The sequence below is a fragment of the Ambystoma mexicanum genome, chromosome 3p (assembly GCF_040938575.1).
Source record: "Ambystoma mexicanum isolate Mex_15411 chromosome 3p, UKY_AmexF1_1, whole genome shotgun sequence".
Classification (NCBI taxonomy): domain Eukaryota; kingdom Metazoa; phylum Chordata; class Amphibia; order Caudata; family Ambystomatidae; genus Ambystoma; species Ambystoma mexicanum.
In genome coordinates, this window is record NC_090925.1 from 146,407,875 (window position 1) to 146,435,243 (window position 27,369).

Consider the following 27,369-nt stretch of genomic DNA (forward strand, 5'->3'; position numbering starts at 1 on the left):
ATGTTGTCATTTATCCCGACCTAAATCATAACTGCTGGACCCATATGCATGCAACTTACCTTAGTGCTTTTCCTAACAGTGGTTGTGGGCTGCCGGAACCCATTCCCTCCCCAGAGAAAGGTTAGGCCACACATTTGTCAAGTGTTGGCAATAAAAGGCCGTAGGATTTTATTGTTACAGATATGGTTATGGAAACAATAACAATAATTGCATATCCTAATAATATCATACTTTTGGACACCGGGTCCTGAGGTTACCCCCTCTAGCCCGTGCCGCCTTCTTGTCCCACGACTTATTGTGGTCACTGTAGTGTCCTGTATTTCTCTTCCTTGTTTTTCTCCCTTCTTTTCTAGGGTGGGAGGGCTTTGTGGAAAAGAAGAAAAAGAGTGGAGGACGCTGAGTGAACAGCGAACCTCCTGACTGTTTGGGTCCCCGTTCAGGGTCCACAAACAGTTTGTATTTTTCTGTGAGCTGTGTAGCTCTTATATAAGACCCAGGGGTAGCCCTGGGTCTTTGATGTGTAGCTGTGGGGGCTGGCCCAGCCCCCAGGCCAGCTGTAGCCGACTGTCTGGCCCCCCGAGGGGGGGGCAGGTCTTTGTACGCCTTCCTGCCTGCTGCTGGTTTCCTTTGGGTGCTTAGCACCCTGTTGCTTTGTGGAAGGGTGAGGTGATTACTCCCACCTCACCCTTCCTGCGCTTTGTAGTGAGGAGAGACTGTGTGTCTCTGTGTTGTGGGGGAAAGGGGAGCAGGTTTGGGGGAAAGACAGCTGCCCCTCTCCCAGGCTTGCCGGATGGTACCAGCAGTTACCCTGCCTCGCTTTGGGCGGCCCTGCAGCATTGCCCATAACCGCATGGAATGTCTGTGTTGTCAGAGCAATTAACAACACTCCGAAAATGGTTACCATTAGCCCCTTCTTTTGTGCTGACCTAACCCCTTACAGAATGTGTCTGAAGCTGTCTTGCCTATAAAAACCATGAGGAGAAAATGGAACAGGACAGGGAGGTATGTGGACTGGAGAGCAGCGGCAGCCTTGTGTGTCCAGTTCTGAGCTCTTGTGTTTTGGGAGTGCTTTAATGCTATGTAGTAATATAGTAAACTGATTTACCATGTTAGCGTTATTTGTAAAAACGGAATTATTTGAGCTTGACCAATAATGTCATTAACTTGATTCTTCTGCACACATCCAAAGGTGCTAACCCGCTCTTTTGTGCAGGCCTCGCTCATGACCTCTTCCGCTCTGAGAAGAGGCGCAGTACTAAACCCGAGTCACATATTGGCAAATGAAGGCCTACTTCAGCGGGGGCGCGTGGGGTTTCTACACCTTGCACGTGATGCACTTGCTGCTCTGTAAGAGAATGTGCTTCCTGTGGTTTTGGCCATTTTCACCGCAGTGTGAGCTCCCTTAATGCTTTTTACATAAAACATCCTGCATGTGCGAACTGCGTCCAGTGACATTACAGGCTTGATTCCAAAGCGAATAAACACATATATCACGCTAAGAGTGATGTAAATGGCGAATATAACAGAAGCAAATACGATATTAAGGGTCAAACACTTTTTGGGGAGTCTGCTGCTGGTCTTCCCGCATGAAACCGTGTAGAGCAAGATGACACTGTCCGTCAGAGGGAATTGGCTAGCTTCTTTTAGGGAGAGAAGGCATGTGACAAATTCAGAAAGTACTGCAAGACGCTTTACAGGAGAGATAGTCATCCTCCAGAAAATGTACTGAGCGAAATTGAAATAGGCAGCGATATTGGCACTGAAAAGTGCTATGCTGCTTTCAGAAATAAGAAAGGCAATCTCGGGTTTACAGAACTGCAAAACTCTGTGTCTAGAGGAATTCTACAGTACCCTTTTCGATTCTTTGGGTGAGCCACTCAACAGCAAGGCCTGGTAGCTGTCACATACCGCGAGCAAGGCTATGAGCACTGCAATCAGTAAAAAGGGAAATCCGGTAGATCACTGCAGACCAATCACTCTGTTGAATGTTGAAGTTCAAATCTATGCCAATGCCATATCACTAGAGCTGACCCGTAAAGCTACTATTTAAGAGTTAATTCGATTTTCCGAAGGAAAGAGAACATCAGACTTTTCCTCAACCACAGAGTGTGCACCACCTTGTCGAACCCTCTGGTAATGAGGTCACTGGCTGCAGAGAAGGCATTTGGTAGTGTGGACTGGTATATCCTGCTTAAGACTCTAGAATCTAGAGTCTTAAGCAGGATATCTAGAGGGATATGCTTTCAGGAATGCGTTGCGTTACTGATTAAATTGCTTTACCCAGATCCTGACGATTGCATCAATGTCAAAAACCAAACATCAAGCATCTTATGTCTGGAAAGGGGAACACAACAGGGATGCTTTCTCTCCCCATTGCTGTTTAATCTGGGGTTAGAGTGCTTGCTGTAACTAGCCACCAGACCATCAGAGGGATACCGGTGAGGAACAAGGATTGCAAAATCGTCATGTATACACATGACACTCTGATCTTTTATTCACACCTGGACTCAACCTTTCCAGATGACAAAGTTAAATAAATTCTGAACTCTCACAGAGCAAATTTAACCAGGCAAAGTCCAATATTCTCTCTCACCTATCAAGAGGCTGCCACAACGGGCATGTGGAAAATGGAGAAATCTGATGGGAACCGGCTAGCTCTAAATACCTGGGATTTTAGTTGCCTAGAAAAACCTCTAGCAAAATCACTCACAATTTTGAGTGCCTACTTTGGGACCCTGAAGGGGACAATAATTGCTGGGAAAAATGTAACCCGTCTGATTGGGGAAAGGTGAATTGTAATAAAATGAATGTGCTGCCAAGGCTCCTGTACAAATGAAGAGCTCTGCCCATTAAAATCCTTGACGCATCCTGGAAGAGGATGCATGCTTTAGTTAAGAAGTTCTTCTGGGGAGCAGAGAAAGAAATCAATGATATCCCAGCGAAGGATGTCAATGTCATGCCTGCCACCCCAGGATCTGTTACTTACCCCAAACACTCCTATTTTCCGGCATCCTCAGCTTTCAGAACGGCCAGGCCGTTCTATACTCAATGGAAATTGGCCGGGAGATGCCACTGAAAGAGCTCGCGTCACATGACCAATATACGCGTCATCGCGTTGGTCAGGTGCAAGTCAGCTGACATCATTTAATGAGGCGGATGCCTTACAGCTGCGCTTCTAATTGTTTTCGGTATAGGCGTTCCGGAGCTTGCTTCTGCTGTTCTTTGCAGACACTCATCTTTCCATTGCAAGGAGTGGTTGCCTTCCCCCGCGTTTCCTACGCAGTTTCAGGCAACCTCCCAGCTCGTCTCAGAGCTACCCTTTCTTCCGCGTTCTTCCGCAGCTTTCTACAACCTTTCACTCTATTTTCATACGGTGAACCGTCGCGTTCCTACGCGACGCTCTTCATCCTGCTGCTTCGTTCCAAGACGGAGCCCCGGCGGGTTCTTACGTGATTCAGCAATTTCCTGGTCTGTTGATTACAGAGGCCCCAGCTGCCCGCTGCGTTCCTACATGACACAGCAATTTCCACGGACTGCAATCAACACCCTGCAGAGTCCCGCTCCATATCCATCCAGATCGGCAATACTATTAACCTCATTACTCTTTGTCACTCTCCGTAGATATTTACTTCCATTGTGGGTATACAACCTCTGCTAAATCCCATCCTACTTGCAGGAGAGTTTAGTTTGACAGTCTCTGTACTCACCCCTGGTCAGGACTCAACTGGACCTTCAACTTCTGTAAAGGGCTTGTCTTCCTGGATCAAGGTTTTTCTTCTCCTCCTACAAGTGCACAGAACTTTGGACGCTTATCTTTGTGCACCAACCCGACTCTAGTGTGGCCCTCATTCCGCCCGGGTTAGATTCCTCACTACCCTCTCCTTGGCGTTGTTTTCCTTGGATTCATCGGACATTGTTGGGACTTACCTGTGGCTGTACATCCAGGTTAGTGTATATAACATAGGTTCTTACTGTCCTTTTGTACCAATAGCCTTCTAATTAGTCCACTCCCTATCGACAGCCTGGTGAATCTTGGTCCACTCATGCCCTTCCCACTAATAGCTCTCTTTGACTGTGATTTTTACTAGTCGGAGAGTGACATTAGTTACAAGGTTTCTCTTGACACACTACGTTCTACCTCTGACAACAGTAGATGGGAGAAGACATCGAGTGTATCCTTTGCAACTACCAGTCTGTATCCTATAAGTGAACCTTAGACATATCCTTCTGTATCTGTTGTCTTTCATTGTCAAAAACCTGGTTATAACAGTCAAACCCAAATATGGGGTATCGGTTGCTTTAGTCTCCCTCTCCTGAAGAGGAGTTTTGATCTGTGATATTGCAGACAAGCTCCTGCGCTTGCTGAGAGGCTGGTCTTTTGGGCCCTCCGATGATACTGTACTCGAAGGAAATCTCTGTCTGTCTTTCTTGCCCCTTAGCAGAGACAGAGGCAATTCAGAAATAAAATGAACTCATTGAAAATAGCACCCGCGCCTTTGTTGGCCAACACCTCCCTGCGACAAAGAGTTAAGGTCTGGCTGAGGACACATTCAGAACTAGTTTGAGTCAGTTTCAATAGGCACAAGTAGAATGTATGGGCTTCTGGGAAGAGGATGTATTTCTCTGCCTAACACTGAAGACATCTAGTGGGGCGACCAAGGGTGTAGGGTGCCTCAATAAGCTAGCAGATGAGGGGCACAGGGGTCACTTGGGGAGGTGTCCTTCGTCACCTCTGTTTAGTCCCCTGATAAGACCGGGATCTGCCACATGAATCCGTTTGAGGACGCTGTCTCTTTAAAGAAGACCATAGGTGCAGTTGGGCAGCTGAAAATTAATGAAGGCAATGATACAAATATTTCTCTGTCTTCAACATAAGCATTTCATACATTCAGGAAGCTGATACAATAGTTAACTATATCCTGATAACCCTGACAAACAAAGCATGTAGGATACAAATAATGTTGCCCTGCACCAATAATAGAGCTATGCTCAGGCATCAGAGGCACTATGAAATGTTCTACTTGACATGTGCAGGCTTCAGACACATGTTGCCTTCTCCAGTGGCCCTCCCTCCACTAGCCAACTGATCACGAAGATGTCAGTGTTAGTGCAAGGTGTTACCTGATGTTTCCGGCTTGTCCTGGTATCCAGGGGAAAGGGCATGTCGCTTCCAGAAGCCACCCGGACCTCAGGTGATTCAATGACAACTCCGGTATAGGGGTGACTGGGAGAGAGCCTGAATCAGGTTAAAAAGGTTGATAAAGTCCTCAGGAGTAGGACTCCAGATGCTTGCAGGGAATGGCAGGCGTACGTGGATCCAGGGACTCAAGGCAAGTCAAAGAGAGAAGGCAGAGGATTTGCTAAAGTAACAGCTGGGCAGTGAGCAAGGAGCACCAAAAGGCAGGGAGACGGCAAAGATAAAGAGGGAAAAAAAGGACACAGGAAGGCCGGAGACAAATGCTGTGCACAGGGCCATCCAGAAAAAAACTAGACCGCTCTCTCTGAATGTGGTGGCACAGCGCAAGCTCTATGCCGCTATTTTCCGTGGTGATTCATCAAGCGTCAGCGATGCCAAAGCGACTCTGCTCAGGGTGGAGTTTGATGCATAACACCCACGCTTGCTTTCCTGCAGCTCGAGCCACTAGCGCTTTCTTATACAAGAAACCAGCAGCAAATTCAAAAAATGCTTTTCCTTCACTAAACCGTGAGAATCACAAACACAGGCTCCGGGATACCCGCAAGCCCAGTGACTGCACTAGTATGGAAAGTAGAATTCAAAATGGCAGATCAGCCCTTCAAAGGCATTGCATGGCCTCAAAAACCCAAGTCAAACACCAGTGACCTAATTGCAACAGTCAGTCTCAGCCCATCCCATTTGCCTTTAAAAATGCAGACCATCACAAAAAGTCTAGGCCAAGGAAAGGTTTCCTTTTATTTTCTTCTTTTTTTTAATTGTGTGTTTAGCCAATTAACTGACTTTTTACACATATATTGAACAACATTTCTTATACAAATTTCTTCTAAAGAAAATATTCATGGATTAAGAAAATGTCTCTATTTACATTTCAAAATAATGAACAATCATAAAATATATCTTTGTTTGAATGTGATCATACCTAATTCATTTAAAATTTTAATAACTTCAATCGATAAAATTGTTTCATGTCCTGCTATCATACTTTCCCAGAAGCAATCTGTGGTCAACCATTCATTATAGTCCACAAACTTCCTTAGCCTTATTTTGCTTAAAATCTTCTGTTCCTATGCACGATATAAGGACATGATTTAACGATTGTATCGCACAGTCATCACATAGATTGCAATTTGCTAGAGCTGATAGCCCCTCTCGAGCAGACATGACTTCACCAGTTTTAATAAGATTTAAAAATTCCCTCATAAATTTGGAGTCCGGAAATTGAGACAAATCATTTGGTAAAATAATGCTTCGGTTTCTCAAACTGAGAGGGATTTATATATTTTATAACTTCTAATTCGTGTAATAGTCTTGAACCAATCTGCTCGGGATACAGCTGAGATTACTTCCTCGGGATTGTCCACCAAGTTAGTTATACTGCGATCACATTCATCCAAAAAGTATATCACATGTTTGTTTAGTTGTATTAGAGAGCTATTTTGACCATTGGTGAGTTCACAAAGAACATTCCTCTGTAGGGAGTCTTCGGTGGAAATTTGTATGCATCTAAATAGTGTTAGTATTTTCCAATCAAGGCTCATTCTTAAGGATGCCAGCCCCAACTCACATCTGAGGCTAGTCATAGGATAGCTCACAGGGAGATGTAAGACTCGCTTCCATATTTTCCCTTCGACTCGGTCCAAATCTATCATTTGTGAATTAGGAATCGTTTCAAAGCCATATAGCAATGATGGGACAACCTTTGCTTTGTAATAGTTTAGCAAAGGGGTTATTGAAAATGTACAGTAGGTCGTAAATATTTTCTTCAACTGTGCTGTTAATAGAATAAGCCTATGTTCTATTTGCTCCTCTCAAGCAACCCCTGAATGAGCTGATTTCATTTTGATTCAAAATATATCAGATCTTTCACTTGTGGTATTGCTTGGTTCTGCAACAGCCATTTATAGTTGCTGATGCAGGTTCTATTATTTTTGATTATCAAAAAAATGCATGATTTTTGATTATCAAAATGTGTGATTTAGCAGGATTAATCAGTAAATCGTTTTTTCCTGCATACATTTCAAATGCAGTTAATAGTTGCTGCAGTCCTTTAGGCGGGTAATCTAGCAAGACAATGTCGTCTGCATATGCAATCCACTGGAGCGATTGGGAACCATCTTTCGGACTTCCGAAAGAATGACGGGCTAAAGCATCATTGAGATCTGCTAGATAGAGGTTAAAGAGGCAGGCGTCTAAAATACATCCCTGCCTCACACCTCTCTCTGTAACTATCTCATCAGATAAGTCACCTTGAGCGTTTAGTCTTATGCGTATAGTAGTGTCTTGAAATAGACACATTAGGATTGCCAGGAGGCTTTTAGAAATCCCCACTTATCAAGTTTTACCAATAATCGATTTCTATTAATGGTATCAAAAGCTCTTGACAGATCTAGCCATGCTCCATATAACGGACGTCCTTGTTTTTTGTATGATTGGCTGGAGATCACTGACATTATTACTCCATAAAGGGAGGTGGAAAGTCCCTTGCAAAACCGAGTTTGGAATTTGCTTAGTATCTTTGCATGGCCAATCCGTTCTTCTAGATTTTTCAAAACTACTGAGGCAAATATCTATGAGTACACTTCAAGGAGGGCGACCGGGCGATAGTTTGCTGGATCTTTCCGATCACCCTTCTTGTGTATAGGAATGATAACTGCACTCTTCCAGGATTCTGGGAGTTTCTTAGTTCTTAAAGATTCTTTAAAGACTGCCGTTAAAATTGTTGACCATAATACAATGCTTGTTTTAAGAATTGAGTTTGTTAGACCATTGGGACCAGGAGCTCTTGAAGCAGAAGCCTTCTTGATCAATTCTGTTACTGAGCCTTTATCAAAAAAGATTCCACTCTTCTTTGGGCTTTGTAAATATAGAGTTTCCGATTTGCCGCTTAAAGGTCTCTCTAAAGTAAGCACACCAGCTGTCATTAGTGATAACATTACTTTGAATTTGGGATTGAGATTGGTGCAAGTTATTTATAATTTTCCAGAAACTGCCTGTATTTTTTGAAACTAGGGTATGTAACATTATTTCTCCATTCCTTTGAAGGCGCAAATGCCTATGACCTCTTGACCAATTTCTGAATTTGTTTCTGAGAGTTCTTTCTTCCGTCTTCCTAGTTATCTGGTGTGTCATAGTGTGTTTCAAATTGAGAATGGCTTTCCTCAGGTCTTTCTTCTTTTGCCATGAGATTTCATCGAAGACATGGACGCGTTTTTTTAAAGCCACCTAACCTAACTGAGCATGGCTGATCCTTTTCCCACAAAAAATGTGTACAAGTATTTGGTTAGCTGACTTTTTTAACAAATTTCATCGCGTTTTGCATAAAGTCTTTTTCTAGTATGTTATTTAGAATTTTACCATTTTGTTTGAATTTATTAATTCTGTTTTTAGTATTACTGCTTATTAGATTTGTCTTGTACATCTTGGTATTCAATTCAATCATTAGTTTTAAGGTTGCAAAACGTTTTTTACTGGAACCGCCACTTAGGATGTTAAAGTGTGTACAGCAGTTAACCAGGTCAGCAGAGAGAAAGAGGTTTTCAGGGCGATAGAAAACCTGAAGCCAAGTCAAGCAATGCAGTATTGGGAGAAAGAGCTGATGGACAGAGTTGGGAGCAGATAGGTGAGCTAAAGGGGAGTTGGGGGAAAGTTGAAGAGAGAAGAAGGAGAAGGTTGGTTGGAATAATCTGGAGGAGTCGGGTTAAGGCTGAAGGGGATGCTGGTTGGGGTCATCTGTAGTAGGCAGATTAGAGCATCTGGAGGAGGTTGAATCAAGGCAGTAGGATGAGGTTGGTTGTGATAATCTGAAGTTGAGACGCACAGTGGAGTTTGGAAGGGAACATCAGGCAGAAGCATAAGAGACTAGTTAGACATGAGAGGACATGCTTGGCTCAAGTAGGAATTAGGGGTGAGAAACCAATCTGAAGAGGTCAAGTCTTCCATGAGAGAAGGAATGAGTATGCAGTGTGAAAGGAAGGTAGTGAAGGGTGAAAGCGGGAGCAGAGAAGTGGAGAAGAGGGAAGGAGAAAGGACCCTAAGGAAGGAAGATGACAGAGGCACTCTAAAAGCTCACATGTGTGTGAACACGAGGTAGTCAAACCCTATTGTCTTGGTAGTGACTCTGAAGAAACCCAAACTAATAAAAGACCCCTGGTAAGCAGGGGCATTGCTAGGGGGGGCTAAGGGGGATATAGCTCCTGATCTTTTGGTTGTAGCCCCGGATAGATACTCAGGAGCTACAGCCAAAAGACTAGCTAGCCCCCAGTCCCAACATTTCCGACATCAGCTTAGCGCCGGGTCTTTTCCAGACCTAGCAACTCCCCTGCTGGTTAGACCAGAGATGAAGGGTGCCGGACCACTTCAACCCAGGACTGAGACCCAAGCCTGAGTTAAAGAGTTCATGAAGGTGCTGTGAGAAGAAATGTAGGGGCGAAGGGCGTGTGAAGCCCTGTAATACCAACGTAGGCCCGCCATTGGGAGGCCCAGAGGGATCCCAGCATATGAGAAGACTCCTTTACTTCCAATCGGTTTACCTTAAAGTCCCCATTCATTGCTTTACTATGTTCCTAATATAAATTATAGTTTGCAATGCATTTCCATCGTGGCCTAGTCATTGATCCCTTTTGCATTTGTGACACTTTTTTTCGAGAAAATAACAGGTGAATTGGCTGCCTTTCTACTGCACCTGGTGGTTACAAACTCTGCCATTGTCTCCTTGCTCAAAATGGTCATTGCCAAAGAAGAAAACGGAACTATATTTACCAACAACTAATTTCCGTGCCCAACGTGTCAAGGGATCCACAGGGCACCCTAGATCAGTTTGGGGGTGGATGTGCTGATATAAAGGGACAGTCAAGAGCATACAGCAGGAGGGTAAACAGAAGGAAGAAAAGACAAGTCAAATAAGAACAATGGAATAGGAAGAAACGGCAGGACTTGATGGTAAACGAGAAGGGATGGGGGACAATGTACAGGACAAACAATGAGGAATCCCTTCAGGGGTGTGTACAGGTGGGACTTCAGTCTTCCCACAGAAATAAGGGATGCCCATGCCTCTCTGGATGTTACTCTTGTAGGTACCACACCCTGCGAGCACTTGGAAGCGGGCCGCAAGAGTGGCTTCTGTATCTGGACCCTAAGCCACAAACAAGGCGTGTACTTGGAGGAGACAAAAATCAATAACAAGTGAGTCACAAGCTACCCCTCCCTCTTTTGTGAGAAAAAATACGAGAAGGCGATAGCAATATTGATAAAGGTAGTGTAACAGGTTTAAGACCCCTCCACCTTTTTCCCCTCTGCCACTTCCATTTGTCCAAATATTATTACCTTTGACAATAAAGTTCTAAATGAAACCAAGAAACTCTTGGGCAGTAAAAATCGGACAAGAGATAATCTGACAAAGAAGGAAAGAGAAGCCATTAAAGTACCAGACACCAGTCCTGAGTTTAGCATAAAGCCTGCCAACAAGGGAGGAGGCATAGTGCTGTGGAAACGCACTGACTATGAAATTGAGGCGCTTAGGCTGCTAGAGAACCGTGAACATTATTGTCATTTAGACATGGACCCTACACCAAGAGGAAATTTCAAGTCTGATGCAACATGCGCTAGCAGAAGGGTGGATAGAGGAAGATGAAAAACACTTCTTGAATAAACCATATCCGGTAACACCGGCCTTCTATAGTCTACTTAAAGTGCAAAAAACAGTTGTCTGCAATTGGGTCAATATTAGAGCCTCTGTCACAGTATGTTGATTTTATTCCTGAGACCTTTTGTACCACAGAGATGATCAATTTGCTCTCACATGTAGTACAGCAGGACCTTTTGGTTACCTTTGATGTGGAAGCACTGTAGTATACCAGTATAGCACAGAATTAAAGCATAGAAGTAATGAGACAGTATTTGGACACATGGGTTGACGCTAAAGAGAAGGTGGCCACAGATTTAATCTTTTTGAAAACCAGCTGTTGATAGAAGTGCATGGAACAAGTATGGGTGCAACACTCACTCCAGACATTGCAAACTAGTACATGGACAATTTTTACAGCTTGTTTCTATATAATGATGGCAATCATTTTGCAGAATTTATGATGAGCTGGCGCCGCGATATTGATGATGTGGTGATGATATTGAAGGGCACTATCTCAGAGTTAAATGATTTCAGTATATGGCTGAGCGAATGTGATCCTTATCTAAAGTTCACAATGATCTATGATGGGCACTTAATGGCCTTTCTGTATTTGGTCTTGATGAAAACCGATAACAGCACGATTTGAGACAACATTGTTTCGGAAAACCTACTGATAAAAACGCACTACTACACTTTAGTAGTTATCACCCTTTTAGTCTCAAAACAAATCTACCTTATGGGCAGTTCCTGAGAATCAGAAGGAACTGTACGAGAATGGAAGATTTTAATTGACACTCCGATGTTTTAGACATCGAGGGTATCCATGCAAAGCTGTGAATGATGCAAGAAAGAGAGCAAAAAATACTGCCAGAGAAACATGTCTGACAATAAAACACAGACCGCTAGAGGAACTTTTGACCTGTGTTACAACATACAGTCCAATCAGTAATGCCTTAATAAAGGTAATTTAAGAAAAACGGGTGCATTCTTTTCACCCCAGATGTCACTACTATCAAACCACGGTTTGCATTTAAAAAAATCACAAAATTGAAAACAAGTGCTGGTATGCACATATGAACAGAGATGTCCTCAAACAACTACAATAACAAATATGCGGGGGTTCCCCCCAATTGTGGGCCACCACAGATGTGGCAATTGTTCAGTCTGTGAACCGATGTAAAATATTAAAAGTATAAATCTATATGGGAGCTTAAAGAATTTTAGAACTGCAATACCACATGGGCAGTATACAGTATAAAGTACTCTTGTGATCTGATTTATATTAGGAAAACACAATGTGAGGTTCAACAAAGAATCCACAAACAAAGATCCTGCATAAAAATTCAGGTACCTGAGAAACCAATGGTGGAACATTTCATGAGAAAGAAACATACATATAATGATATCTTAAGGTCCATTATACAAACGCTGAAGCCACTCCCTAGGGGAGAGTTTACCGACATATTGCACTGAGAATATTTGAACAGAGATGGGTACAACGTCTTGATACAGTAAAATCAGGCTTCAACACCAGCATTGAATGGACATTGGTTCTGTAAATGAAACTGGGCGCATATGTACACTCGTATGAGGCAACCAGCTCAATAAAAGTATCTATCTATCTTTGTGACCAAGCTGTAATAGAATAGACTTAATTGTACAGTTGTAACACATATGTAGTACTAATAAAACAATTCTCGGTGAGGTTTAGCATGAATAAGCTGTAGAGATATGTTCAAAGATGGCCCCTGTTCAGCAACCAAAAGGCAAATTCTTTTATGGAGACCACAGTGATCTTGTGAGAAGCCAGGAAGCAGCCTCTTAAATACGAATATGAAAAAGACAAAAAGAGTATGCATCCATTAAGATATATGTGAATTTAAGTAAAGGAATGAATGCCATAAGGCCAACAGAATACGTTGAAATTTGGCCGCCAAAAAACACGCCGAAAAGCATGGCGATTAACATTATCATTGACATTATAGTAATTTGACCAAGCTGTAATACAATAGAGTACACCGTACTGGTTTAAAATATACATGACATTGATAAGTGAAGAACGAATGCTATAAGGCCAATAGAACATGTTTAAAGATGGCCGTCTTAAAATGTGCTGATGTACACTATTATTGAGATTACAGTATTTTGTAAGGATACACGCAAGCATAAGCATATTCACGTGATATAGTATTGGTTTATGACAAGCAAGTGAAAGAACGAATGCTATATTATATATGGTTATTATAACCTGTTTAAAGATGGGCACCGAAAACTGCATCAAATTCTAATAGGATGATGGAGTCTGCAGGAAATGCCCACCGCATTATGTAGCACAAAAGCGAAAAATTGACATGATACAAAGATGAGAAAACGAAAACGATTATGCTTTAATAATAAATATCTTTATTGCACAAAAGGCATTTGATTACTAACCCCATACTGCACTGTTGCACTTTCATGAGTAGTTCAGCACATTTACTGGCAGCTCTTTTGTATAATATTTGGGGATTATGGATGTTTGTCAATTATTTTTCCATTATATGTTCTCTAATTAAGCCAATGGATTACAAATAAATGACTTTTTAATGATGACAAAGAGGTGAGGTCTGTTGCAATGAATCAAGTGTACCTGCATTTTCTCCACCGGTGTCTAAGAAACTCACAAAAGAGGGTGGCGTAGCTTCTGACTCGCGTTTTCTTTATATATGTAATGTTTCCCCGTAGTCAGAGTCAAGCCCCCCGATAACAAAAAATAGGGGATGTCCCATTTATTCTAGAGAGGAGACAAGCCTTTGGAAGTCCAGCCCGAACATACAGCGGATGCCTTTTGTGAGAACACTAATCAACGCACTAATATGAAAAACACTATATACCACAGGTAAGACGATACAAAGGAAAGGGCAGAGAATGCCTCCTAAGCTGTAGGACCCAGTAGGAGGTTCATTTTGATCTCCATGTCTATTTTTATTTCAAACAGACAGCAGTGGTATGAATTGTTGCTGTCTCGGTTACATTTCCAACACCACATATGGAAAGGAATCCGACTGTCATTGTGAAATGCACTCCCAGCACCCATGTGGCCTTCACCTGGATCGTTTAGTACCTTGAGGTTAATAGACTTGCAAATCCCCTTAAATTTGGCTTCTATAATAAGCACTCCCCCTTAACTGCACTCATGCTCCAACTTTCTCTCTTATGCTCACTGCTCCAGAATCTTTCCCATACTCTTCTTTTAGGACCTCTGTGCTGCTTACAACACTGTTTACCATTCTCCTCTCCTGCTCACCCTCAGGAATTTTGTTTTGCAAATCTGCTCTAGCATGGATCGTTTGTTACCTGGCGGGTCTCTCCTTTAAAATCTCCTGGAGCTCAGAAATCACTGACACCACCCTTCGCCATGTTGGCCTCCCCCAAGGATGAGTCCTTGGACCTCTGCTCTTCAGCCTCTATACCTCAGCCCTAGGGAGACCTATCTCATCCTTTGGTTTGCACTACCACCTCTTTGCTGACGACACGCAAAACCTTTTCGCCTTTATCTTCTTCCACCCAGCCATCTTGGAATGCATCACTAGATGGCTCTCCACTATCTCTTGCTGAACACTTAAAAAAAGGAAGAGATTTTTCTCCCGGCTTCCAATTCCATGCCTACCCTCCACTCTCCTGTCTTCTTCCCGTCTGACATTGACCCTACGCCCATGCCTCGCAACATTGTGATCATCTTTAATAGCGACCTCCGACCACAAAAATGCATCACTGTCAATGCTGCGGAACATATTAACCATCTCAACTTTGAGGACAAGTGTCCATTTCTTCCTCACTATTCTATGACAACTCTTGGCTACTGCTCAATCGTTCCTAATCTTTGGCCTTCTACTACTCCCTCCTCTCTGTAGTCCTTAAACTGTGTACCTGCACTCTCTACAAACTACCCAGATCCTCCCCTATCTACCTAAGGACACCTTGCTGGTTGGCTGCACTACTGCCTTTTCAAGTTCCTTTTCCTAATCTACAAAACTGTCAATGGTCTTGCTCCTCAGTTCCTGGCTGACTGTATTACTGTCTACTTACCATCCTTTTGCTCCTCCTCTGCGCTTAGCCTCACTGTGTACTGCCCCTTGTTCCTCCTCTCACTTCTGCTCTTTCTCCCTACTTACATAACTTGATTGGAACCCACTGCCCATCACAATGCAAACCAGCCCGGCCTCAGATCTCTTCAAAACGTGGCTTAAAATCCACTTAATGTTCTAAAGGGGAGCTCCACCTGCACCCTTCCCATCGTCCCTACTTGTCCCCCCCCACAGGCCACATAATAATGTAATTTTGTATATTTGAACGGTACTCTGGTTAACAGCACTTTCACCTTTAGGTTAATGTTTCCTTATAAGTCATGTAAGAAATGGCGCTAGAGAGTCTGACCAAGATGGCTGTGTGCCCGTGAGCTCTCTACACTACGACCAAAATCCCGCCGTTTTGCTGACCCAAAATTACAATTTCGAGAGAGGGACAAGCTGGCAGAAGGTCTATGGAATACCCAGCCAAAATCCGAAAATCCAGGAGGCCCGTGAGGAGGAGAAAGGAGTGAAAGAAGAAGAGCCGCGCATCCAGAACAGACACTGTGCTGGAACACAGCATGCTGTGAGGCGGAGGAAGTTGAAGAAGCCAGGATAGGAACCGATACATTTCAATAAAGGAGGCGGATCGAGGGGCTCCAAGTGAACACCCGGCGGTTATCCCTGCCTGCATCAGAGCGGGTCGGGAGAACTGGGCTGGCGGCAGCAGTGAGGGGAAGAGCGGTGCGAGCTTGGGGGACAGTCCCACACCGGCGCCAATGGGACAGAGATGGCTGGTGTGGCGCCAATGCTGCGGTGCCGGTCTTCCCCCGCCCCCTCACCCGTGGCAAGAGAGCGCAGCCTGCGATCCAACACCGGTGGAGACTGGTGAGCACCAGAGAACGAGCCCAGACCAAGGTAGGAGGGAGTGGGGGGGCCCCGATCAGCCCGTGCAGAGCCGGGGAGGAACAAGTTGCCCATAACGGGGTAAACCATCGTGACATCACAAGCGCCTAAGCAAGCGGGAGAGGAGGGCTCCCTCAGTTGGTGACACAGAGGCAGCGGGCAGCCTGGGGAAGAGACACAGAGGGCCAAGCCCCCGGTGATGAGAAGGTAGAATGCCTGGGAAGTTGGAAGTTGGAACGGAAGGGCTTCAATTCATAAGAGGCAGTGAGACGGAGGGCCTTCAGGCTTACCACAGCACGCGAGGGGCTTACTACACACACGCCCAGTCAAAAACGTGAAACACTCTGAGGGGCGCCTTGAGGGAAGATTGTGGAGGCATACAGACATATGGACAATACGGCTGCTTGCCTTTCTAACCCCCTGCCTCCCCTCTGTCACGGGGGCCATTGCAGGAGGAGGCACCCATCCATGCAAGTGAACCAGGGGCTAGACGACAAAGCCTGAAGCGGCCCCTGGTAGGCCTCATAACGGGAGACCCAGCTGCTAGATACCACAGGAGGAACGACAAAGTCAGGACAAGCACTGAGGGGAGTCACCCACGTAAAACAAGAATTGAAGCCCTGGAAACGTCCTGGTAAATGCCTAGGAGACATTGAGTCTTGGGTCCAGCGCGTGCCCATTATTCAATTAAGAATAGTCCACAGAGGTTGCCACTATCCCCAGGGCTATAGCCTCGACCCCACAACCTGGAGACCCACTGCCTCCTGCATGTCCAGGTTGGGAGGTGCAATTTCATCAAACCACCCTGGCACGAATGGTCAGGACAGGCTGATTCAACGTTTCCCCATACCATACTAGACACCCACATTCAAGAACAGGGGGACAGCACAGATGCCAATGCGAGGACGTTACAAGGAGGCGGGGATACGCTGCTGTAAGCAACAGACCACCCTGAGCAACTAATATCTCTAGACCAGAATGTCCTGCGCTCATCATGGCACAGTGGCAGGTAGAAGGCTTAGAATCCACGAAGAAGTCGGGGCCTGTCGGGGAAGCGGCACGTGCGCAGACTGTTAGACTGAAAGATGGCCAAGGCAAATAGGAGTGGGAAGCAGCAAACTAAGCTCTACTTCGAATCCTCTTCTCAGCCCAAGCATACTGAGAACACAGACTCTGTCGAGGGGTGTAAACTGCAGACAATGCATGATACTTCGTTGGCGTTCCATGATATAAAAGAGATGTTCACTCAACTGCAAAGCAGTTTACTGTCCCTCGATGGGAAGATGGACACGTAAACATGTAAGTTGGATCACATGCAAGTCCGCCTGGACAAACATGGAGAAAGATTGGATGAAGTGGAGGGAAGGATTTCAACGATTGAGGATGAGGTGGTATTGTCTTCCAGGGATCTAAAACAGATGAAAAGAGCACTGAAAGAACTTATGGAGAAACAAGATGACTTAGAATCAAGGTCCAGAAGGAATAATCTGCGCATAGTGGGTGTCTGCGAGGCAGCAGACCAGAGGAACATGGAACCTTTGGTGGAGGAGATCCTGAAGACCGTACTGGGCCAGGATGAATTTTTTAACATATTTGTAGTGGGAAGAGCGCACAGAATGCCTAGCAGCAGGAAGCCGATACCCAAGGCTCCATCACGACCAATAATCGCACAAATATTAAACTACCGGGACGGAGACTTAGCCTTTCGGAAATCAAGAGAGAAAGGAACTCTCACATAGAAAAGTGACACGATCAAAATCATCCCAGATTTCTCTGACAAAGTCCAGGTGTTGCATAAAACCTACATAAACGTGAAGAGGAGGATGCGAGAGAGAGGCATACGATACACCATGATGTACCCAGCCAAGCTGCAGGTGCAACACGATGGGCGCACACTGTTCTTTACCACCCCGGCCGAAGCCAGTGAATTCCTTGAAAGCCTGCCTTGCAATCCAAGACCTAGGGGGGAAAAATGATTGTGACCTAGCAGGAATGGATACAACTACTTGGCACCAGCTGTCAAAGAAATGCTGAGTCAGAAACTAAGTGGACAGGAAAATACCTTACCGTAGTGTGTGTAGGGGCATGGTCGGGCCGTTAGCTGCTGTCGAAGCGGAAGCAAGTTCAATAGTTCAAGATACGGGCTAGTTGGGGTAGCCAGGATTGGGTGGGGGAGGGAATTTACTTTACTGACAGGTTGGGGTTGTCGGTGGGGGAGGGGGAGGGCATTGGGGAGGGTACACGGCAAGAGGAAGCATCACAACACAAAGAAAGTGATGGGCTGACTAATTAGGATGGTCTGAAACCACAGCCTTGGGTGCACCCGGGCCGAGCAGTGAGGGTTGGAAACGGGAGAGGGGTAACCTTAGCTATGGCAGGATCGATTAGATGCCTTACCTGGAATGTATAGGGGTTGAACTGCCCATTGAAATGCCAAAGGTTCCTTTTTTACTTGCAGCGTCACAGAGTGGGAATTGTGTTTCTACAGGAGACTCATTCCACGCCAGAGGCCGAAACAAAATTCGGCAAAAACTGGGGATGCCACCGATATTTCTCCTCTTATTTCTCCTATGGGAGAGGGGTGGGCATCCAAGTCCAAAGCGAGGCAGGATTTAATCAGATCTCTGTGATTAAGGGGGAGAGGTGTAATAATGCGGGCACGATGCAGGGTTGCCTGTACAGTCTAGTTAATTATTACGGCCCTAATCAGGACACAGTCACAACTTTGGGATGGCTAAACCGACACTTGGGGGGCGCTCCTCCAGGTGACATAATCTGGGCAGGTGATTTCAACGAGGTGATGACCCGGCGCTCGACCGCATGACAGGCCCGCCCTGGCCCCCAACTAAGGGCGAGTTAAGAAGCATGACTCCAATGTGGGAGCTAGAGGATATGTGGAGAATTAGGAATCAAGGGGTGAGGCAGTACACCTTTCACTCGTCGGTTCATGACACAGCATCACGTCTGGATTTCTCAGACATTAATGGGGGTCATAACGGAGGTCACCATCTTGGCCCGCACGCTCTCGGATCATGAACCGGTATTGTTGAATATGGAATTGTCAGGGAGGGTGAGGGTACCATGGCGTTTTAAAAGTGAGGCTTTGACACAGACGCTTTGTTCCGTGAAGGCATATCGAAAGCAATATATACTTTCTTTGAGATTAACAAGGACTCAGCGGGGACCCTTTGGGAGAGTTTTAAGTATGTGATACGCAGGGAATGCATTGCTAAAGAAGTGGGGATGCTAAAGCAGATTAGACGTGAGCTAAACGAAGTGGAGACACACATAAGTGCACTGCAAGCCGTGGGGAGCTCAGTGACCTCTAGTCAACTGGCAGAAACAAAGCAACTCATGGAACAGTTCAAGATGTTGGTGGATAGGGAGGTAAAAATGCTGGGATGGGGGCCCCAGTGCGCCAGTACGGGGAGGGGCAGAAACTGGGCAGACTATTAGCAAGTGCAGCGAGGCTGGAAACACACAGGGGACGGGCCATATCGACAGTCGATGACCAAGGGGTGGAGAGATTTGTCGATGCTGGGATACTGCAGGAGTTTGGTCGTTTTTATAATGACTTGTACTCGTGCCATACACAGACCTCCCTGATAGAACTAAATGGATACCAAGACCAGGTGGCACTACATTGGTGTACGGAAGAAGATAGAGTGGGATTGAACCACCAGATACCCCTAGAAGAAGTATTAGTGGCCATTAGATCTCCTCCCTCCGCAAAGGCCCCCGGGCCAGATGGTTTTGTGGCGGAATTCTATAAGCACTATGCCGCGGAAATAATCCCCGACCTCTTACGAATGTACCATCAAAGTGCAGTAGATGGGAAGCTCCCGAAGTCCCTGAGGGAAGCCTAGTCACAGTCCTTCCTAAACCAGGCAAGCCACTGAATGACTGCGCTTCATACAGGCCGATATCCCTCATCAACCTGGACAATAAGATCTTAGCGAAGATATTGTGCTGCAGACTGGCTCCCCTGATGAACAAGATGGTGAGGGCCGACCAGGAGGGATATTTCCTGGGATGCTCTACCTCTTTTGGGTTACGGATGATTTTCAGACTGATCTCAGAAGTCGATCAGTCGCTGCTGAATGCCCCAAAGGTATTTGATTCTGTGAAGTGGCCCTTCTTGTTTACAGTTTTGCATAGGATGGGGTAAGAGGAGCACTTTATTGCCATGGTATCACTGCTATACGAGCCACCACAGTGCGAGTGAACGGTCAACTCACCCCGGGGACAATTCTAAACAGGGGCACGCGACATGGTTGCCCCCTCTCCCCGCTGCCGTTTGCCCAGGCGATCAAACCATTAGACGAACGGGTAAGAGAGGCCCATATTCACCGAGGCATTAAACTTTTCAAACACAAGGTAATTATCTCGCTCTATGCGGAAGAAATGGTGCTGTTCATAAGCGATTCCAAACAGAATCTGGACCCCATTATGGAAGAAGTCTTTCAATTTGGGCTGTTTTCGGGTCTGGTGATTAATACAAATAAATCCATCCTCTTCCCGCTAACAGAGAGCGTGGTACATTTTGGAGACAAGTGGGGGTTTCACACAGACCCGCTACTTTGGGGTGACCATAGCTCGAGACGCGCATACAGTATATGTAAGTAACTATCAAAGGGCACTACACCAAGCAAGGGAGGCAACCACCAGATGAAAGTGCCTGCCACTTAACCTATACAGCAGGATCTCCCATATCAAGATGACACTGCTTCCCTGGTTCCTTTATGCCTTCCTCAATGCACCGGTCAGGATTCCAGCGAACTATTTTCGAGACCTGAAGTCCTTATGGACACAGTTTATATGGGCCGATAAACAGCCAAGAGTATCATGGGATAAGCTAATTGCACCAATACAGAGGGAGTGAGGGGGGGGGGACTGGCCTTGCCAGATTTGGAGACGTATTACAACGTGGCCCAGGCCAGGTTTGCTCTTCACTGATTTGGTGATCAAGGGCAAAGAAGTCGTGTTGAGGTCGAGAAGGTATTGGCGGCACCATTCTTATTGCAATCTAGTATTCTCACTGCCCCTGAAAGAGGGACCAGGGTAGGGAACATGGAGCTCGCGTGTAGAGCATGGACACATATAGAAAATAAGCCAAAGACAGAAGTTCTCTACTCGCCAATACTATCCCTCGTATTCACCCCTGGAATCCTGCTCAACTCGGAGAAGGGATTTGTCAATCTGATGCGGAAATAAGAAGTGCACTGTTACCGTGATCTGTTCCCCAACGGGAGGTTCATAGCGTTGGAAGAGCTGAAGGCCAGGGGGAGCCTAAACCCCCAAGAGGTGTTACTATACTATAGGCTGAAAACATTGATCTAGAAGGTGTTCCCGACCTTCCCTGAGCAACCAGCAGCCTGCCCAATAGAATTCTCTCTGGGGGGCCGAACAGGAGGGCGGTCTCTGTTATGTACGCTATGTATCTTGGCTCTAGGCAGGAGGTTTCGTCCCCCAGAGATAAAAGGGAATTGTCCCTGGAGCATGAGATATCCAGGGAGGAATGGAGGTATTGCTGTGAGGGAACCAGATGGGTAGCAATAAACACCAGGCACAAACTAATCCATTGGAAATACCTACACCAATTTTATTACACCCCTACCCAAATTCACAACTATTTTCCAGAGGCATCCACAGGCTGCACCAGATGCGGTGAATTAATGGCAGATTTTATACACATGGCGTGGTGGTGCCCCGCCGTACAGGCATTCTGGGTGGCAGTATTTCAAGTTGTTGGTAAAATCATTGGCGAAGGATTAGACCCAAACCTAATGACGGCACTCCTGGGATACACAAAACCAATTCCCAAGGGTAGAAGGCGATTAATGGGGCTACTCCTGCGGTTGGCTAAGAGGAGGGTGGCAATGCTATGGAAAGGCCTGACGTACCCCAAAATAGAGGATTGACACTCAGATGTCGCGCATTGTAATGACATGGAGACGGGATACAGGGGCCTGTCAACACACCACTCAAGTGTACCGAGCATGTGGGAACCATATATGCACTATCTGTTGAATCCAGGTGGGGGAGAGAACCAGGAACCGTAGGCGGAGGTGACTTCAAGCAGTGAACATCTCTCTGCCTCCTGGCACTTATTCTCAAATCTTGGCTCCGACGCTGCACATTCCTATACCGCTCAGTACAACTAACAGGAAATGGTTTAACTAAATGGTATCTATGTAACCCACTCTTTGAGAAATGTGTCCATCACCAAAGAAAAGAACTGCGTGGAGACATGACAGTGGAGAGTAGAGGAACCGTATACTCACTTAAAAACTGTGAGGCTTCTTCTTTTGTGGTGTTTCAGTTCTATGTACTACATTGTTACTGTTTCCAAAATGCAAATAAAAAGAGTTTAAAAAATGTGGGTGGGTGCCTGTGATACTTGAGAATGTTAAAGGCACCTGGGCAGGGCATCATTTGTGGTGGTACACGACCTTTGTACACAAAATGGGCAGGGCACTTTTGAGTATGGCCACCTGCACATTCCTCAGAATTGTGAACCGTTAAAAAGCACATTCTCTACACTTGTTATTACTTCCTTAACTTTTTCTGAACCCTGCCCTATACTTGTCGAACTTCGGACTTCTGTGAGATTTGGATGTTACTGTGAAAGTGCATCTAATGTTTATGCAGCTTTGATAGAAAAGCAGCATGGTCCAAAAACACCTAAACTTGTCTAACACTGCTTCTTCCCATTAACCTCAAGCCTTTTAACTGCTAAAATAGGAAAATCACCAGTTCAGGCTCAAAACTCTCACAGGGCGCATACGTAATCAATCACCAGTCTTGCTGCAAAACATCCTGATTCCTGACAGATACCGCATATGGACCTTCCATTCCAGGTGAAAAGATGGAAGGTAAATGCGGGGTACAAGCCAAACACCATATCAGCTTATTACATACAGTATCTCCCACCTCAGATACTCAGACGTCTGGTGTGCACTGTGGCACAGTGCCCACACCACGACGCCCTGTTCACCATGCATAAAACCCGCATCGCCTCATAGCACCTTCGCCGTCTTTTCTTTTGGGTTTTCGCCCCTGACAAGTTTCTCACAGTTCGTTACTCGGAACCCAACATCTCCTTCACTAATCGCTCACAGGGGGGCAGACGTAGGCTGCACCCTGCGTCGTGTGGGCACCGTCACTTCCGCTGGCTCCACATAATGTCACAATTTTAAGGGGAGCTGCAGCTGATGCTGGAGCTCCATCCGCCCACATTGCCACCCAGCGTGGGCTGCCCAGTTGCTCTACCCATGGACACAGCAAAAGCTCCAGAGGCCTGATAAACCACCAGCTCCCTCTGCCGGCAACAAGTTCCAGTGCACGCCCTTAGCCCTGAGCACCATGCTCCCCAACCACGCTGCACACAACAGAACATGCATCGGAAGGCCCAAAGTTAGCATAGCACACGGAACAACATTGCCGCTCCTTACTCAACAAGCACCAACTGTTCCTTACTTGCTGGGTGCGGGTGGGTCCTTGGGCTGGGGGGAGGGGGCAGTGGGTGTACAGGCTAAGTAGCTCATCTGTACCTCCCGCCATAGCAAATAAAGACTGCTCCTTCTCTTTACAGCTGACCAACTTGATTCCACTGTGACCTAGTACAGCATGTGAAGAGAAGAGGCTGCCTTCAAGGTAAGTCTTCATGTAAGTTTGTCTTCACAGTTCTAGTATGACACCTTTGGTAAGATAAGGGAGAAACCACCAGCCCTCCCATACCCTAGCCAGCACACTCTCCAACTGCCATCAGTGAAACACTCACCCACCTCCCATCCAACATTCCATACCAGCAATCCACTCATACATGACAAGCACTCAGGCCTCACCATACTCCCAGGAAGACAGGCAGGCGGCTACAAACCGCTATACAGGGCATGCGTGCACAGTGGCCTGTGACCTGTTTGGAGGTGGCAGGATTTACGAGAGTGCAAAACCATGGTCACTAATTTGTGGGGTTTGTTTAGCGCTGCAACCATAACTTTCCTTTAGCACCATTTGTTTCACTGAATTTCAAAACTGTTTGTAAGATAAATGTAACTCAAACGTCCCTTTTTTACAGAATGGTTTTATTTTAATTACATACCCTACCATATCAATAATGTCTAACCACTGAACACTTTGGCTGGGGCATGGTCAAAGGCCATGCCCCTGGCAGTGACCAGTGGACACCGTTCTCAAGGCATGGCCTTTAGCCATGCCCCATGCTCGAAGTGCCCCAATGTGCCCATTACAAAACATAAGGGGATGGCCGCCCAAACTCTGAAGCCTGAAAAGGAGATCCACTCAGGTTTGACAGGTGGCCAACTTTGCACCAGAACTGCAGATTAACTTGCCTGCTGTTACATCTCAGTTACCAGATTAATGCTATCCACTACAGAGTGCAATTTGCTTTCTGACTGAGAGCATTGAGGCATGTAATTGCTCATTTAACTATAGCTGGTAAGATAGATATACCCGATAAGATAGCTCAGTGGGTTGAGCGCTCACTGTTGGGATGTGTGTGTGATCTGCAGGTTGCAGGTTCGAATTCCGGCAAGACCAACTCAGCCTTTCATCCTTCTGATGTTTATAAATGAGCACCAACACAGGTTGGGCGATATTATATGTATATTTGTTCTATATGAAGTGCTTAAGCGTAAGTGCTATATAATAACACATCATTATTTGGCCTTGGCTGTCTGCTTGCATTCGCATGACATCGCTTCTGCACAAGGCCACAAGCAACCCCAGACATTTTTTGGCGTCATCAGTGAGGTGTAGCTTGGGTCTCTAGGCCCAGCCAGTTCAGGACCCACGACTCAGCAGACCCGTCACTCTCGGGTGACATAGCAAAGCAAAAGATGGCTGGAAGGTTTAGAATTAATCTCAAAGTTCTGACAAGTGCTCTGGGAAACTCCCAGACCACTGTTCTTCAGCCTGCCAAGCCAATACTGAAAGGGGAAGTCTATATGCAAATCAGGCTTCATACAACCACAAAAGGGACACTCGAGTCCAAACTGCTGGGTCACATCCCTTCTGCGGGAGATGGTAAGCTACCACAGGCATGTTTTGGCCTAATTCACTGTTATTAGTGAGTTTCTAGGTGTCAGGACAGTGCAGCGTCCTTTTGCCGACAGGAGTTTTTTTGATGGATTTGTTACTGCCAAAAAATCCATTGAAAAAACGAATTGAAATATATGGGGGGGGGGGGGGTGGGTAGGTGGTTGGGGTGGGAATTGAAGCATGATGAAAGGGGAGGCTTGGGGGAACCCCAAAAAAATAAATAATAATTCAATGTTTTTCAATTGATTTTTTTCAGTAAAAATCCATCCAAAAAACTACTGTCTGTAAAACGACATGGAACCCAGGGAAGTATCCCTTGATACTCAACTTTTTATTTTTTATTTACATTTTTTTAAATGGAAGTTCCTGGGCTGTGGCCAGCACCATGTGGCTCTTTGTTTCTGGAGTGGCGGGCTTTCTTGTTCAGGCGTCTTAAAAAAACAGGGGGTTCCACAAGTGTAACACTTTGATCAGTGTCCCTAAATAAGAAGGAATAGGGATACTAATAATTGCTAGACTCATTAAAGGTTTATTTAAGGCACACTTCAGGGGGTGAGTTCTTAAACACCTCAAATTCACAATGCAGTCAAATACTTCCCAGAACCATTTACAGTAGAATAAGCACCCATTTCAGGGTATGTATTTTGGTTTTCACAAGTTGCAGTTATAAAAGCTTGTGTACAGTGTAGAAATGTTTGACCATAGCACATAAAGTGGCCCTTGATTTCATTGTGCCACAATTAATACTTCGTTGTAGTGTGTCTATCCTTCCTATCTCCCTGGCATGCTGTTCAGGATGTTTGTTTACATGTAAGTGGTAACGAGTGCCCAGAGTACAGGATGCCATGTGAGTGCGCTGTTTTCCCTGTGCTACCTTAAATTCTTTAATACACAGTTATGAACCCTCCCAATGGTATGTAGTTTGCCAACCTCTGAAGCCTGAAATTAGATCCACGCAGGCTTGACACGTGGCCAATTTTGCACCAGACCTGCAGATTAACTGGCCTGCTGTTAAATCTCAGTTACCAGTTTAATGGTATCCACTACAGAGTGTAATTTGCTTTCTGACTTTGAGAGCATTCAGACATGTAACTGCTCATTTTACTATAGCCTGCAAGATAGCTATAGCCGATAAGATAGCTCAGTGGGTTGAGCGCTCACTGCTGCGATGTGTGTGTGAGATCTGCAGATTGCAGGCTCGAATTCCGGCAAGGCCAAATCATCCTTTCATCCTTCTGATGTTGATAAATGAGCACCACCACAGGTTTGGTGATATTGTATGTATATTTGCTCTATATGAAGCACTTAAGCGTAAGTGCTATATAATAACACATCATTATTTGGCCTTGGATGTCTGCTTGCATTCACAGTAATTTGGTAATGTGGGCCTATACACACTGATATTAACGATACATATGGGGATCCATTCTTGTTTGAAATGTATATCACATTACATTTATATCGTAACCATATTTAAGAGTTTAGTTAGGAACAATGCTGTGTGATGCGACTTTCTGTATTGTCAAGGAGTGAAAGGTCGTGTTCCATAGCTTCCCATGATGTCACTTCGAGGTGGGGTCAAATGACATCACTTACTGTGGTCATCAGAGGTCAAGGGTCATGTGATGTCACTTCCGCTACCCCTGGCATTTTGGTGAAATAACGTCCCTGATAGAACCGTCAGGACGTCACCACTGGGTCCCTGGAGACTCAACCAATTGAATCAGTTGGAGAGCTTAGGATCAACAGTAATTGCAGGCATCACGTATGCTACCAACACTATTTTTCTTTATTGTTGTGACCAAACATGCCTTACGAAGGGTCTAATAGGCTATGCAAAGGTTCTGCATGGTTTCCATAAAGCCAGTCCAACTGTATTAATCTGGGGACTTAAAATCAAGTCCGCCCAAGAGGTATGCTGCATTACCCAGGGGAAGCTCCGAATTACCAGCACATTTTTTTCACAATGTTTTTCATATTGTTTGAAATATTAATCTGCAATTTTGAATCTGTACTTGTGCAATTAGGAAGGTGTGAGCCAACATATGAAGCAATCATTCAAGCGCGTGTTTATTACACGCTAAAGACTACACCATTAGAATTTATATAAAAGGACATCTCAGAAGGGCTTGGGGAGATCCCAATTCTCTAAGTTACTCAGCAATGAGCCTTGCGCAGTTACTGTTATAGTTAAGCAATATACAATTTAAATATTCCTTAAGCACAATATTGAAGGCAGACTCTACTATAGACTATGGCGAACACACCGTCTAAATATCGAGTTGTGAGTTTCTTATGATTGCATCAATAACAATTAAGGGGCTTGTAGGATTTACATGAAGCACTCGCTCAAAGAATGTCGGCACGAGTGGTCGAAGGACATTGAACACATATACCCTGTGCAGGAAGCGTGCGTCCTCGTTTCTTTGGCCAATGCAGGGTGTTAAACCAAGAGCTGTTCGCATGCCCCAAAATCACTGACTGTGAGCAGAAAAAGGTGAATCAACATGTTGACTCTACGTAAGAAAACA

General features: G+C 45.3%; 1 protein-coding gene across 2 annotated transcripts in view; it reads right to left on the minus strand.

Annotated features, from left to right (window-relative positions):
- Positions 1–27,369, minus strand: part of LOC138579503 (killer cell lectin-like receptor subfamily B member 1B allele C) — a 357,677-nt gene that overhangs the window by 329,782 nt on the left and 526 nt on the right. The window lies entirely within an intron of this gene.